The sequence below is a fragment of the Caloenas nicobarica genome, chromosome 12 (genome assembly GCF_036013445.1).
Source record: "Caloenas nicobarica isolate bCalNic1 chromosome 12, bCalNic1.hap1, whole genome shotgun sequence".
In the NCBI taxonomy this organism is placed as follows: Eukaryota; Metazoa; Chordata; class Aves; order Columbiformes; family Columbidae; genus Caloenas; species Caloenas nicobarica.
Genome location: NC_088256.1, coordinates 22,500,461 through 22,512,995, shown reverse-complemented (window position 1 = coordinate 22,512,995; position 12,535 = coordinate 22,500,461).

Sequence of the window (12,535 nt, the reverse complement as noted above, 5' to 3'; positions counted from 1 at the left end):
AAGTTTACAAAAGGTCACAGATCAAACTGCAGCTGAGAATGCTATAATTTATTTGTCGCAGATTCAGTGGCAGCAACAGGAATGGTTCAGCTACAAGAAAGGAATGGGAATACTATAGGAAACCAACTGGATTTCCAGTTTCTGAACATGATTCCTCTGTAGGTTGTGAGTGACAGTGTTGAGCATTCGCTTCCACCATTGGCAGCATCAACTGTTAAGGCTGATGGGTAATTACCAAATGAGCTCTCAAGGAGACTGTGCAACTAGTGCCTGATACTTGAATCTAGATTTGAACCGAACAGTGGTGAATGGGCTTAATTGTGCTTTGGGAAAGAATGAAAGATGAAAATAACATTGACGTCAATCTCGTGGTCCTCAGAAATAATCACGGAGTAGCAGTTCGGCGAAAGGAAGAAGAGCAGGCGGTGGCACTGCCTCTGTCCCGCTGGCACAGGACAGGCGGTGCCGCCGTGCGAGCGGCCGGAGGGGCCGCGTGGAGCAGCTGGGGCTGGGGGCGACCCCGGCCGCGCGTTGGGCGGGACGAGGAACGCGGGTGTGGGCTCATCCAGGGCGAGCTGGGATCCTGCCCACGGGGTTCACCCTAAAGTAATAATTATTTTCCACACTAGAATTTTATTCCAGGTGCTCGTATCTTTAAACAGCATTCATGCAAAATCATCTTTATCGAATTTGAATACTGACAGAAGACAGAAGAACTTAGTTTAAATGAATGGGTTAAACTGAGATAAACCCTGATTCTAGCCTGTGTTTATTTCTCTTTAAAAATAAAAAAGAGTCAGAGTACAATAAATTCTTCCATTAGCTATACCCCAATAACTTCATTAGGCTGAAAGTGAACTGAGACATATTTCAGGATACATTTCCTTTAAATTCTGTGAAAGTTAAAGAACTCCTGTTTGTTTCACAAGAAGCTGTATCTCTAGAACAGTGTAGTTCTGAAAATCTCAAGGAAAACCGGCCATTATTTCCAATGCATTGCGTGCCTGGAGTCAGATGATGCCTAAATACACATAACATTAGCTCAGTGGCTAGAAATTTGGATAAATGGAGAAACCTGCGCTGCAGCATGTGTAGCTGCAGATCCACACCACACATCCAGGACCCATCTGCTGAAATAAAAATTATCTCTACTGTTCCGTCTATGTCTCAGAGTCTGTACAGAAAAGGGTGGGAAGACCCCAGATGCTAAAATCTTATCTGTTTACCTGTCTATTTACCTGTTGATGTCTACAAGCTACCTGTCTATCTGTCTACCTGGCTGTTGGCTGGCAGCCTGGTGAAAGGATTTCATATTCCTGAGCTGATCTATAACTGCTGTGTTTCTTCATTCTTCCAGTGAGGGTAAAAGCCTTATTAGCCTCATTAGCCACTACAACATGTGGAGTGGATCTGGTGAGAGGAATCGTGGGCAATGAGCCATTGGCAATGCGGCAGCCAAATGAGCAACAAATGTAGGAAGCCGTCGCAGAGACCACATTTTGGCCCTTTTTCTTCCTTTGCCTGCTCAGAGGCACTGAACAAATACCGGCAGCGCTGCCAGTACCTTTTGCATCTGTAAGAAAAGTGACGGGGCTGTTTCTGTGGAGAGAGCGGGAAGGCCGCCCTGGGCATGGCGGGAGCACCGCGACGGATCGGCCGGTCCGTGTGTCACTGAGCGTGCAAAACGCCTCGGTTCAAACCAGGAAGCCATTAGATCAGACCCCCAAGGCCACGGACAGAGCCGCAGGGGTGGCCCTGTGTTTGGGGACCGCGGTGGCGCAGGGCCGGCGGCGCGGGCCGGGACACGGGGCTCACCGCGGCGTGGCTGCTGCCAGAGCCGGTTCAGGGAAGTGCCGCTGCTGGAGGCCGAGGGGCCAGACACGGCGAGGGGCTTCACAGGGAGGACTCTGCCTTCTGTGCCAGTGGCCTTACACACAGGAAAAGGAATTCGCTTCCTACTTGACAAGACAGCTTTGTCAAGACAGCAACACCCTACCCGTTCTAGGGAGGGCAGAGCTGACGTGGAAGGTCTCTTTTCTCTGGTGGGTGTTTGTGAGTCTTTCATCCACATTTTTTTTGTTTTATTTACCATCCTATTGTAGTCTCTGCAGCTGTTGGTTCCCCCATTTTTCTCTCAAAACTTATAATTCCATCCAAAATCAATAAGGTCCCACCCTTAAAAATGACTGGAAGCATTCCCTGAAACTGATTGCATGTGAAACGTTCTTGCGTGGCTGAGAAGAAGATAGAGCTGGATAAGGAAACGCATTTTGCTTTGCCAAGTGAGTCAACACGATGAAGCCAACAATCGGCCCATAAACATGAGGCAGAACCTGGCACCTCCTTGCAGATAGACAGAGAGATAACACAGTATGGAGGCAACATGTCCCATATTACCCAATAGGCAGCTAATATGGATTTGCAATGTCCTTGCTGAGGGATGGAACAAGAGCAGATAGTTTGTGGAAAAGAGACTTTCTTTGCAGAGAAAAAGATGAATTAGCAATACCACATTGGCCCGCTCAATACCTTGGAGACACGCTGGGATTTTTCGCCTCTCGGCTGGTGAAAACAACAGATTCCTTTCAGCTCATTGTTGTTCTGAGCTCTTACATCTTTTTCCAAAGAAGAACATGGGTAACACTTCAATCTTATCTTCAGCAGTATTACACACTCTGATTCCTCCTTCTTTAAACCAGATCTCTGATTCCTCAGGCCTGGCTACGTTCCACCACAAAGTACAGATGGCTTGGACCTCAACACAGCCCTCAGAGCCCAAAAGATTGTGGAGGCTCAAAGACACACAGAAATCTCGCTCTCAGAATTCCTTTCCTGTCCTTCGTTGTCTCTGTGCTCATCAGTTACACTGGAGAGTAAAGACAGCCAGTTCCAATTGCCTCGTTGTGTGTGATGCGGCTCATTGATCTAATAATACTAGATGGGTTTGTGTTTCCAGGTCTGACAGAATTATTTATACATAAACCAGCCTCATTCCTGTCTGTTCAGATCAGTTTTCTCCTTCCACTCGAGTCCAGTTTTATGACAACGGAGTTTTAGGGCTGGAGAACCTTATGAGGTCCCTGGGACGCCCGGTGGGATGATGACACTGGTGTGATGGCACTTTTGCATTTCTTCTGAACTTGTTTCTCCTGGGCTGAAAAGGCTGAAAACATCTTGGTTTTGTGTGGTTTGGTGTCTTGGTTGGTTGGGGTGGTGTTTTTGTTGTTGTGTGGGGATTGTTTTGTTTTGTTTGGTGGTGGTTGTTGTTGTTGCAATTGTTCAGTTTTTGTTTGGTTTGGGGTTTATTTGTTTGTTTGTTTTTTCTGCCACATTAAGACCAACTCGGTTCAGTTCATGCTCAGCAGACAGTACAGATTTAAGGTACTCAGAGTTCAGTGGTGAGGCAGGACCTGAACAGCGGCAATCCATTTGAAACAGACTAGTTTTGTTGGTTTCTAGCTCCCTTTGTTTTGTTAACACCGCAGGGGGTTGTGCCTAAGGGAGCAGAACTGCTGCCCGGTGAGCGCTCTGCTGGTGACACGTAGCGAGGAAGGAAGCACCGAACAGTTGATTGAAACTCTTGGCTTCCCGGAAAATAGTATGAACAGGGTTGTCAGACACCTGACTGAGATTCTGACGCAAGGGAATTCCATTTTCCTTTTAAGCTGTGTTTTCTGTAACGTGGATGTTCTCCCAAGCCCTCTGCTGTGGATTTGCAAACAGAACGTCCATCCTCCAGCAGACGGCTCTTGTGGGTGCGTGTAGCTGGTTCACGTCTGTAACTCACCGCGAGCCTCTGCTTCCACAAAGCTGATGGACACGGTGGAGTGGGTGCTGCAGGGGATCACAGAATGTACCAGCCTGAAGGAAATGTCAAGTGTGCCTTGATATGCTGGGCCAGCCTTGTTATCTGCCTGGGCTGAACTGCTGCTAGGAAAATCATAGAACAACAGGTTTGTATTCTCTGTGGCTCAGTGACAGTTGTCTGTTTGGTGCAAACAAGACCAGAAAGTTCGTATTTCAGGCTGACTCCATGTAGGTGAGAACATGACGCTGCATCAGTTTATTTTTGTATCTAGATGGAATAAAAATCACGAAACAGAATTCATCAAAATAAACAAAGTGTAGCAGTGCAGGAGCTAACGGAGCTCCAAATGCACGGCTTACTCCAGCCAGCCGAGGCCAGAACGGCCCCAGGTCCCCGGGGAAGGAGCCCAGATGCCAGGAATAGATTCTGGTGCTTCTGGAGGCAGCGGGACAAGCAGCTCCCTGGTGGTAGCAGAGCGGCTCCCGCGGTGCAGCCGGGATGGCCAGCGTTTGAAAACTGGCTGGACGGAGATGCCATTTCTGGTCTCTGCTTCCAGAATAGGGCTTGATATCAGAAGGATGGGTTCCTCAGGCAAAGCTGGAAAACAACAGAATACAAATATATGCAACTACTGAAGATGTTTCTTGTATAACTGGGAGCTACAGTAACAACAACAACAAGAAAAATGTTCTTTTTTTTATTATTATTATTATTATTAAAGCTGCCAGTTTCTTGATTTTTCAGAAAAATAAGACATCTGCCAATAATTTAGAAGCACAAAGGACTTCCCAAATGAACTCGCAACAACAGTTTGGGAAAGCACCCAGAACATGACATGATGAGCAACAATCAGGTCTCACAAGGAGGCTTTGGACAATATGGTTCCAGTTACAGTTATATAAAATGTTAAAGTCAATAACATCGTTGTTGGTTGAGCGAGACACAGACCGACAATCAGCTACCCTGCTGCATTCTGCTATTTCCTATTCTACAGAAATTTTTTAAAAATAAACCTTGAGACCAATAGGAAGTTTAAGGCGGTTGTTACCCACAGCCAGTGATTGCCATGGCATCAGAGCAGTGCTGACCCAGGGACTGTGCCCTTTCGTGCGTGAGCACGGCGTGGTTTTTCTGTGGGATCTGCAGGTGAAAGCTGTGGACCCCAGCGGGGTGCTGAGCACCCAGTCCCAGCCAGTGGCTGCAAGGTCTGTGTCTGGTGAACAGACACCCCACCACAAACCCATCATCACAAGAGGCTCTGATCAACAACCACAGCCAGTTTAACCTTCCTCACAGAGGAGCTGGGCTTGGAGCAGCCACGGTGGCTCCGCTGTCACGTCGCCGCCCCGGGGTGTCCCCGCAGAACAGCTGGGGTGGGTGAGAACAGCTGCCCCCGCTGTTGGCAGATGCGTCCCTGCTGTGCGACAGCTGTCCTGCGGACTGGCTGGCGTTCCTCCCATCCTTGTGCTTAGGAGCTGTAAAAAAACAAAAGCCGAGGAGGGGAGGCATCCCTCCACACCTGTGCGCTACAGCCATTTTACTGTTGATGGCTTTCTTTTCCAGGTCATCTACAGGAGGTTTCCCTTGCTAAATGCTTTTCATCTCTACTGTTTCTCCCTTGGGGATGCACTGTTTTATTTTTCCTCTTAATTTATTACACCAGCATGCCTCTTACTTATTGCAGGGAGCCGGGGCAGTTCTCAGACAGGGCACACAAGCAGCACACCCCGGCCAGGCTGGACTGACCTGCCCAGGACAAGCCTGCGGACACATCCGATGTGCCCGTCCATGCTGGGCTGCAGCGGGGACACGGCTGCGGGTCCCGGCCCCCCAGCGCGGGTCCTGCCTGGGACGTGGGTCAGCAAAGCAGCCACACAGGGACAGCCGGAGGGACAGACACTGTCCCCTTCTGCAGCTGGCCTTGCTGTGCGAGGGACACGGGCAGCGCTCTGTGGGAAGAGCTCTGTGCTTGGGTACAGCAGGCAGAGAGCTCAGGAAAGACAGCGGATGGGCAGACTGTAGAGGGGACTCAAGGTTCAGGAGGAATGACTTAAACCTGGGGTGGGAGTGATGCAGGGTATCTTAGTGCAGCATGCATAGACAGATTAAACAACCAGCAGTTTGCATTTGTGCATTGGGTCACTGGCTTGCTGATGTCTGGATCACAAATTGCAAAAGTTTTCAGAGTGAAGGATGGATAAGGGAACTAAAGGGAAAAAATCAGAAAAATCAGTTATCCTTACGTGCATTACCATAGGGTTTGGGGGATGCACAGTCTGGTGCTGGCTCACGCTGTGTTACAGCAGGCTCTGTGCCAACGGATCTGTGCAGCTGTCCCCAGTCACCGCTCTGCACACACACACCCTGCAGCAGAGATCGGCTCTGCCCGAGCGGGTTTTCCATCCAGCGCCCCGTTCTGTGTGCGCTGCTACTCACAGATTCAGGAAAGACACAAAGTACTAGTGCAGGAGTAAGTGTACCACACTGCCTCACCTTTTAATAAAGGTCTAGGGCACGTTAAACTGCTTCTTTGGCCACATAATAGATTTACCTGATGAAAGAATGGACTCCTCAGTGTCCAATAAGCAGTGAAAATCTGCTTACGGAGTAAATTGTGCAAAATCTTACACGTCTAGGACATTGCATCAGCGTTTTTGTGACCTGTACTATAACACCGTCATACAGATGTGTAGTTTTGCTGAAGTTTCCTGTGGGCAATTCCCTTCCCACAGCAGCTCATACCACGATCAGCACAACCTAATCCCTCAGTGACACTCTCAGCTGAGCCATGGCACATCTTTCCTCTGTGATGTTCTTTAGCTCTGTTACGGGGTCTTTAAATAGCAGGGTTGGAAACCAGAACTTAAAATGAGCTCTGAGATGTCCTGAGGAAGAGCTGTGCTTGCTCAGATGGGACAAAAACCAGTAATGTTAGAAACTTCGGATAAAGGAAAATGTTCTGATGCTTGTTTGAGATCCTCAGACTGTTCAAACATCAGCGGTGTGTTTGAGCCTGGCTGAAGGCAGCAGCAAAGTGCCTGTGGATTCGGTGGATCCCGTGGATCTCCAGCAGCCCTGGTCCCTCACCAGGTGGCCGTCCCTGGCCAGCAACTCGTCCCAGCTCCTCCCAGCTGTGCACTGGGCAGACTGGTCTGCCCACAGGGCTGCCTTAGGCCAGGCTTTAGAGAGGGGCTTAGGAGTCACAACACCATCTATTACCTCCCAAGCTCTTCAAACTCTGCCCAAAATGCAGTTGTGTAAGACACGATAAATGGTAGAAATGTGTGTTTCATTAGGCATGAAGTTTCTTAAAGTTCTCGGCACCGCGCTGATTGCCTTGGATCAAATGGGCCAAGCACTTCAGTCATTTCCTCAAGCTGCATGAACAGGCTGTTCTGAAAAATCTGTCTCCAATTTGTAAGAGAAGGAAAATACGTTAGTGATTCTTCGGAGGTGACAGGGATGAATTTGGGCAAGGAGAAGAAAAACATTTCAGGTGACTGTAACTGTTCCAGAAATATTACCTAAGACATCTGCTTAGTCCTGTGTTTAAAGCAAGCTTTGTTTTGAGACGTGTGACCAAAGGCATTGAGAGCCCCGTGCAGGTCTGCGCTCTCTGTGCAGCGATGCTGCCGGTTGCTGAGCAACCTGGCGCTGGCCTGATGCTGCTCCTGGGCAGGGACTGGCCGCAGGTCCCGCATGTGCCCGGAGTCAATCCCGCTCATCTTCTCCCGAGTGCTTTCTTCTGCAGAGGTGACGATGCTCCATCAACTCCCCCCTCGCTGGGACAAGGCATGCAGGGTGACTGGTGGACAGAGCAGTGTCCTCTCACTAATCTCTGCCATAAACATCATCAAAACCCACAAGGGCAGTGGCGAGGAGCCAGGCAGTTCCTCTCCCGGGAGCACGTGAGGTTTGGGCTTTCTTGGGTAAAAGCAGCGCGAGCGTTGGACATCAAGGAGAGGTACAGGGGGAGTTCAGCAGCCCGTGGTCCTGAAATGGAAGGATGCAACACATTGAGCAGCAAGAGATGTAAGACATTCTTGCCTTTTGGAATTGAAATACATGCAAGTCAAAACATTTTCTGGACCCATCTGCAAAGACAGTTTTTAAAGCCTCTTAACCCACCCACGTGAACTCACACGTCTGTCTAACAAGACAAGGCAAAGTTAGCGGTGCAGGATTGATACTAATGGCCAAACCATTTGAAATTTTAAGAAATTCTGTGTAGCACTAGGCAATCTAAGAATAACACACTCAATCAGATAAGGAGGAAGAGCTGTGGGCGGCAGTGTGAAGCTGGTTCCCCGCAGACTCCTCGTTAGGCTGTAGGTGCTGACGGGTGGGAGGTCCCTGGGGCTGGCGGCTGCGTCTCTGGAGCACAGTAACCCTCAGCTCCCCCGCGCCGCTCTCCGCGACGGCAGCTGGAACAGATACAAATGAGATCTCACCTACTTGCATGGTTTTTTCCCCCAAATTACGTGGTCTTCATTGCTTTCCTGTCATAATTAGGTGAGAACAGTAACAAGTTCAAATACACACAGGCACAAACGCCTTTGGCTGATCACGCTCTGCCGCGGGGAGAGTGGGATGCCACTTGTGCTCGAGATTCTCTTTCAATATTTGCTTCGTTATTCTAAATGCATCACAAGAACAGTTCTTATTTTCTGATACAGGCTACTGTGGTTGGAAAGGACTTTGTTATTTCAGCCCTTATGGGACATGAATAAGGCAGGTCTTCTGCAGCTATACCATAAACAGGTTAATCAGCTCATAGCTGGGGTAGCACGAAAGAAGTAGAACTGTTGAGATAATACTGTAAGCAACTGGCTAATGGGTTGTGCCTGCAACTTGCCTCAAATGAGTGGAAGCAAAACTGTTGAACTGTGTGCTATTGGCCTTATTCTGCTAGAGATTAATGGCTAAAAATGATTGATTCTGCTCCTGGCAAGCTCTGCGGGAGTACGGTAACGTTTGAGCTCTCAATGGCTGTAGATTTGTGCTCTTAAAGATCACCTCGTATGGAAATTTTTTGTCAGCAAACAAAACAAAGGAGCAGCTGTTAATTTTGAGTCTAGAGAGAAGGTTTTTAACGGAATGTCCCTATCTATCTGAAAAATGTTATTTGCTGAAGTTCTGAGCAGCCACATAGGATATTCTGAGCCAAAGAATTTCATCAGAAAAGGTCTCTTCTTGGTGTCTGATGTATTTGACAGCACTTTGTAAATAATCATTTTGGTACTGATCCAGCAAAGCACTTAAGTGAATAGTTAGCGTTGAGCACATGAGTATTTCATACGATCATGGACTGGGTTGGGTTGAGGGACGTTGGAGCTCATCCGGCTCCAGCCCTGCGTGGGCAGGGACACCTTCCGAGCAGGATTCCCAGAGCCCCGTCCACCTTGATGATAAAATCTAAAATATTCAAACAAGAACCATGATTTCAGTGCTAAGCTGAAATAGAAGTTTTACAGACAAGATTTGAACAAATCTCTTGCAGTTAGTTTAAAAGCAGCAGTTTTAAAAGCGTTTTGTGTGCTGTAGGCAGGCAAAACGAGCTCGCTGAAGATGTGTGACTTCATAGTAGAAGGAAACAGAAAATTGCATGCAATAAAATTTTCTGTCTGTGGTCAGGGTGGCAGAAGAAACTCTGTAATTTCCTCTGACGGTTGCACTCAAGAATAACTAACTGTCCACACTTTACTGTTTGTTGTACTTCAGCACAGCCTGAAGAGTATTTATAGCTGTTTTCCTATTGCATGTACAGAGCGTGGAACATTTTGAGGCAGATTCTAATACACAGGGCTGCACTGAATAGCCCTGCAATCACCTCCTTGGAGTAAGTTCCTATGTATAAGATACTCACACTCTAATTCTCAGCTACCCAGCTGCTAAGACTCTGCTGCCAAATCCTGCTCTGACATGTTTAAGTCATACAAAGGGGAAAGGCGAATACTATGAGGATTCCTAGTTAATACAATTAGAAAAGGCATCCCAAAGGACTCGATTACTAACTTGTATAGTTAGCTCCTGTAGGATTAAATACATAAATACTGGGAACCCCTTCAGCCAGCAGAGGCCAGTCCCAGCACATACCATCTTTTATAGGCTGCTGTCACTGGCATTTCCCTGTTACCGGGTTTCGTTTTAACGTTAAGGCAATTCTATCCACCAGCTAAAATACTGCGCAAGGATGAGAACCTTTTATATTTGCAAGGGTTGTGTCACAGTTGGGAACCGCACTTTCCCCCCGTGTTTGTAATTGGTGCAACTCCCACTGCAGCACCTGACAGGTGTATCCAGCTACTGCAAGAAACCCCCGTGCTGTTCTCGGCCTCCCGTTCTGAAGAGTCAATGCCTGCGTGATCTTTCTAGGGATGAGCAATTGTATAATGGCTCCAGAGAGCGTTATAAAACTGATCTAATGCAGCTGCTTGCTGGGGGAGCCTCCTTGCGGAGTTACCTCCCCTGGCTTTCACAAGGAGGTGTATGTTCCAGGTCAATAAAATCAAGTCTCTGCAGAGCCAGTTTCCCTGTCTCACCGAACAGAAGTAGCACGTCCGAGTGGCTGCTGTCTGGCGGGTGAGGATCCGTCCCTGTCGGGATCCCCCGGGCAGGGCCTGGGGGTCCGGCCGGGGCTCCGAGCGGCGCTGGGGCTGGGGAGCAGCCAACAGGTGCTCTGACAAACACCAGCATTTCGGGAACTGAGTATTTGGTGAGGATTCAAAATGGTAAATGCTAAAAAGGGCTGGAAGAGCCAAGCTTTAACTTTGTGAGCCTGTAGGTAGTGTTGAAAACAAAGCCAAAAGTCCCCCTGGTATCAGCAACGCAGAACAAGCTGCAGAAAGAACGTAGGAAATATTTATGTAACAGCTGGAGTGGTGTCATCAACACCGTGATGGGTTTGTCTTACTGTCAGTAGCACGGTTTCCTGGCTAATATCCTACATTTTCTCTTTAAAGCCCCTTCCACGAGCAAGCACGGTCAGTCATTAAGATACGAACACGACCGGGTTGTGAAGGGCAGCGATACACAGTGTTAGTGTAAATATTGTCACACTTTGGGATTTAACGGAATTAATTTTTCTCAATATTAACTGTCTTCTTGAGGCTGGTAGCACTAGATGCAAGCATGACAATGGAAAGAAGCTGTTCACTTCTTGCTGGGAGGAGGAGGAGGGATGGGGGCCCGTGGGGCGGGGCTGCTGTGGGGGGGGACACGGGCGGTGCTCGGGTGGGCTCTGAGCACACGGGGACACACCAGCAAACCGGAGTTTCCTCATCATTCCGGCCGCTCTGCTGACTGTGGCCGGGGCTCCGCAGTGCCCGAGGCCAGCGCCGGGCAGCTCGCGGGGACGCGGGGACAGAGCGGTTTCGGGGAGCGGGTTTGAGCTCCGGACTGCAGCGGGTGTCTCATCCCGGCCGGCCGTGTCTGTGCAGGAGCAGCCCCGGGGCAGGGGACAGCCAGGGGCCACCCCGGGGCAGGGGACAGCCAGGGGACAGCGAGGGGCCACCCCGGCCGGGGCAGTGCCGGGGCCCAGACGGTGCCTCCTCCCTGGGGTGGGGAAGGGCCCGTCGGGGAGCGATGTTACACACACGAATGGCGTTTTACGGATTTCATTGTGTTCCCACAGGATCTGCTCCCCGCGCGTCCCCAGCCGAGCCCTCCCAGGCACCGCGTCCGGCAGACGGTGTCACCGGGGCTGAGCGGGGGGAGCAGCGTCCCCGGGAAAGAGAAAAAAACGGCTAAAAAATCGCTGAAATGCTCCAGGGGCTTGGGAAGGAAACTGCAAGCTTATTAGGTCAAATGTTAACTGAAATCCCTCATTTTGCTTTTCGCTGTATTCAAGTGATAAATAAATATTTTAACATTCTTTGTGATAAACTAAAACATAAATGATTTGGTCTTGTATGAAAACAATTAGAAAGCAAATATTAGCCATCCGTGTTGGTAAACAAGCTTGCATGAGTACAAAACAGGACTTATACAACAGAGCTAACATGGAGCTGGTTTTAGAGTCCCAAAGGATTTATGTCAAGTTTTAATGTATTCCATTTGGGCAAACTTTTTGTCAATCTGACATCAGTAATAAGTAATTGTTATGTGAAATCATTTCTAGTTTTAGCCCTGTAAGGGGTACACTGCCTTGTAGCCCAAGAGATTCTGATTACATGCTTGATCTCTGCGGAGTAAGTTTAACAAATCCAGCTGTACCATAACCATACAGGTTCCTAACGGTAACTAAATGAAGTAACAGTTTGCTTGCATTTGCTAAGATATCTCTAAGATGTGCAAGGCAAGAAGAATGTGTTCTTTTAAAATATTTCTAATGGAGAAACCATTTGTAAGATACATATAGCTTGAATAACAAAATACATGCAAACTGCTTTTTTGAATTAGGAGAAGAGAGAAAAACATGTTGAAGGTTTTACAAATGGGATGCTTTATTAAATGTCTATTTTGTGTTGCAAATCATGCTGTGAACCGACCCCATGTTCTGCCCTTCAGCACGTTACCTCACCCCGCTGGGTTTTATTTTCTATTACATACGCACACAACTCACTGGTTTTCCAAATGACTCGTATTCTGCCAAACAGGCCAGGCTACTAGAACATTAGTCAATGTCAAGAGTTTTAATTCTCTATTTAGATAAGAGAAACAAATCTCAAACATTGAGCTATATCTTGGTCAGCATTGTATTTTTCAGATTTTTCTGAACACTTATTA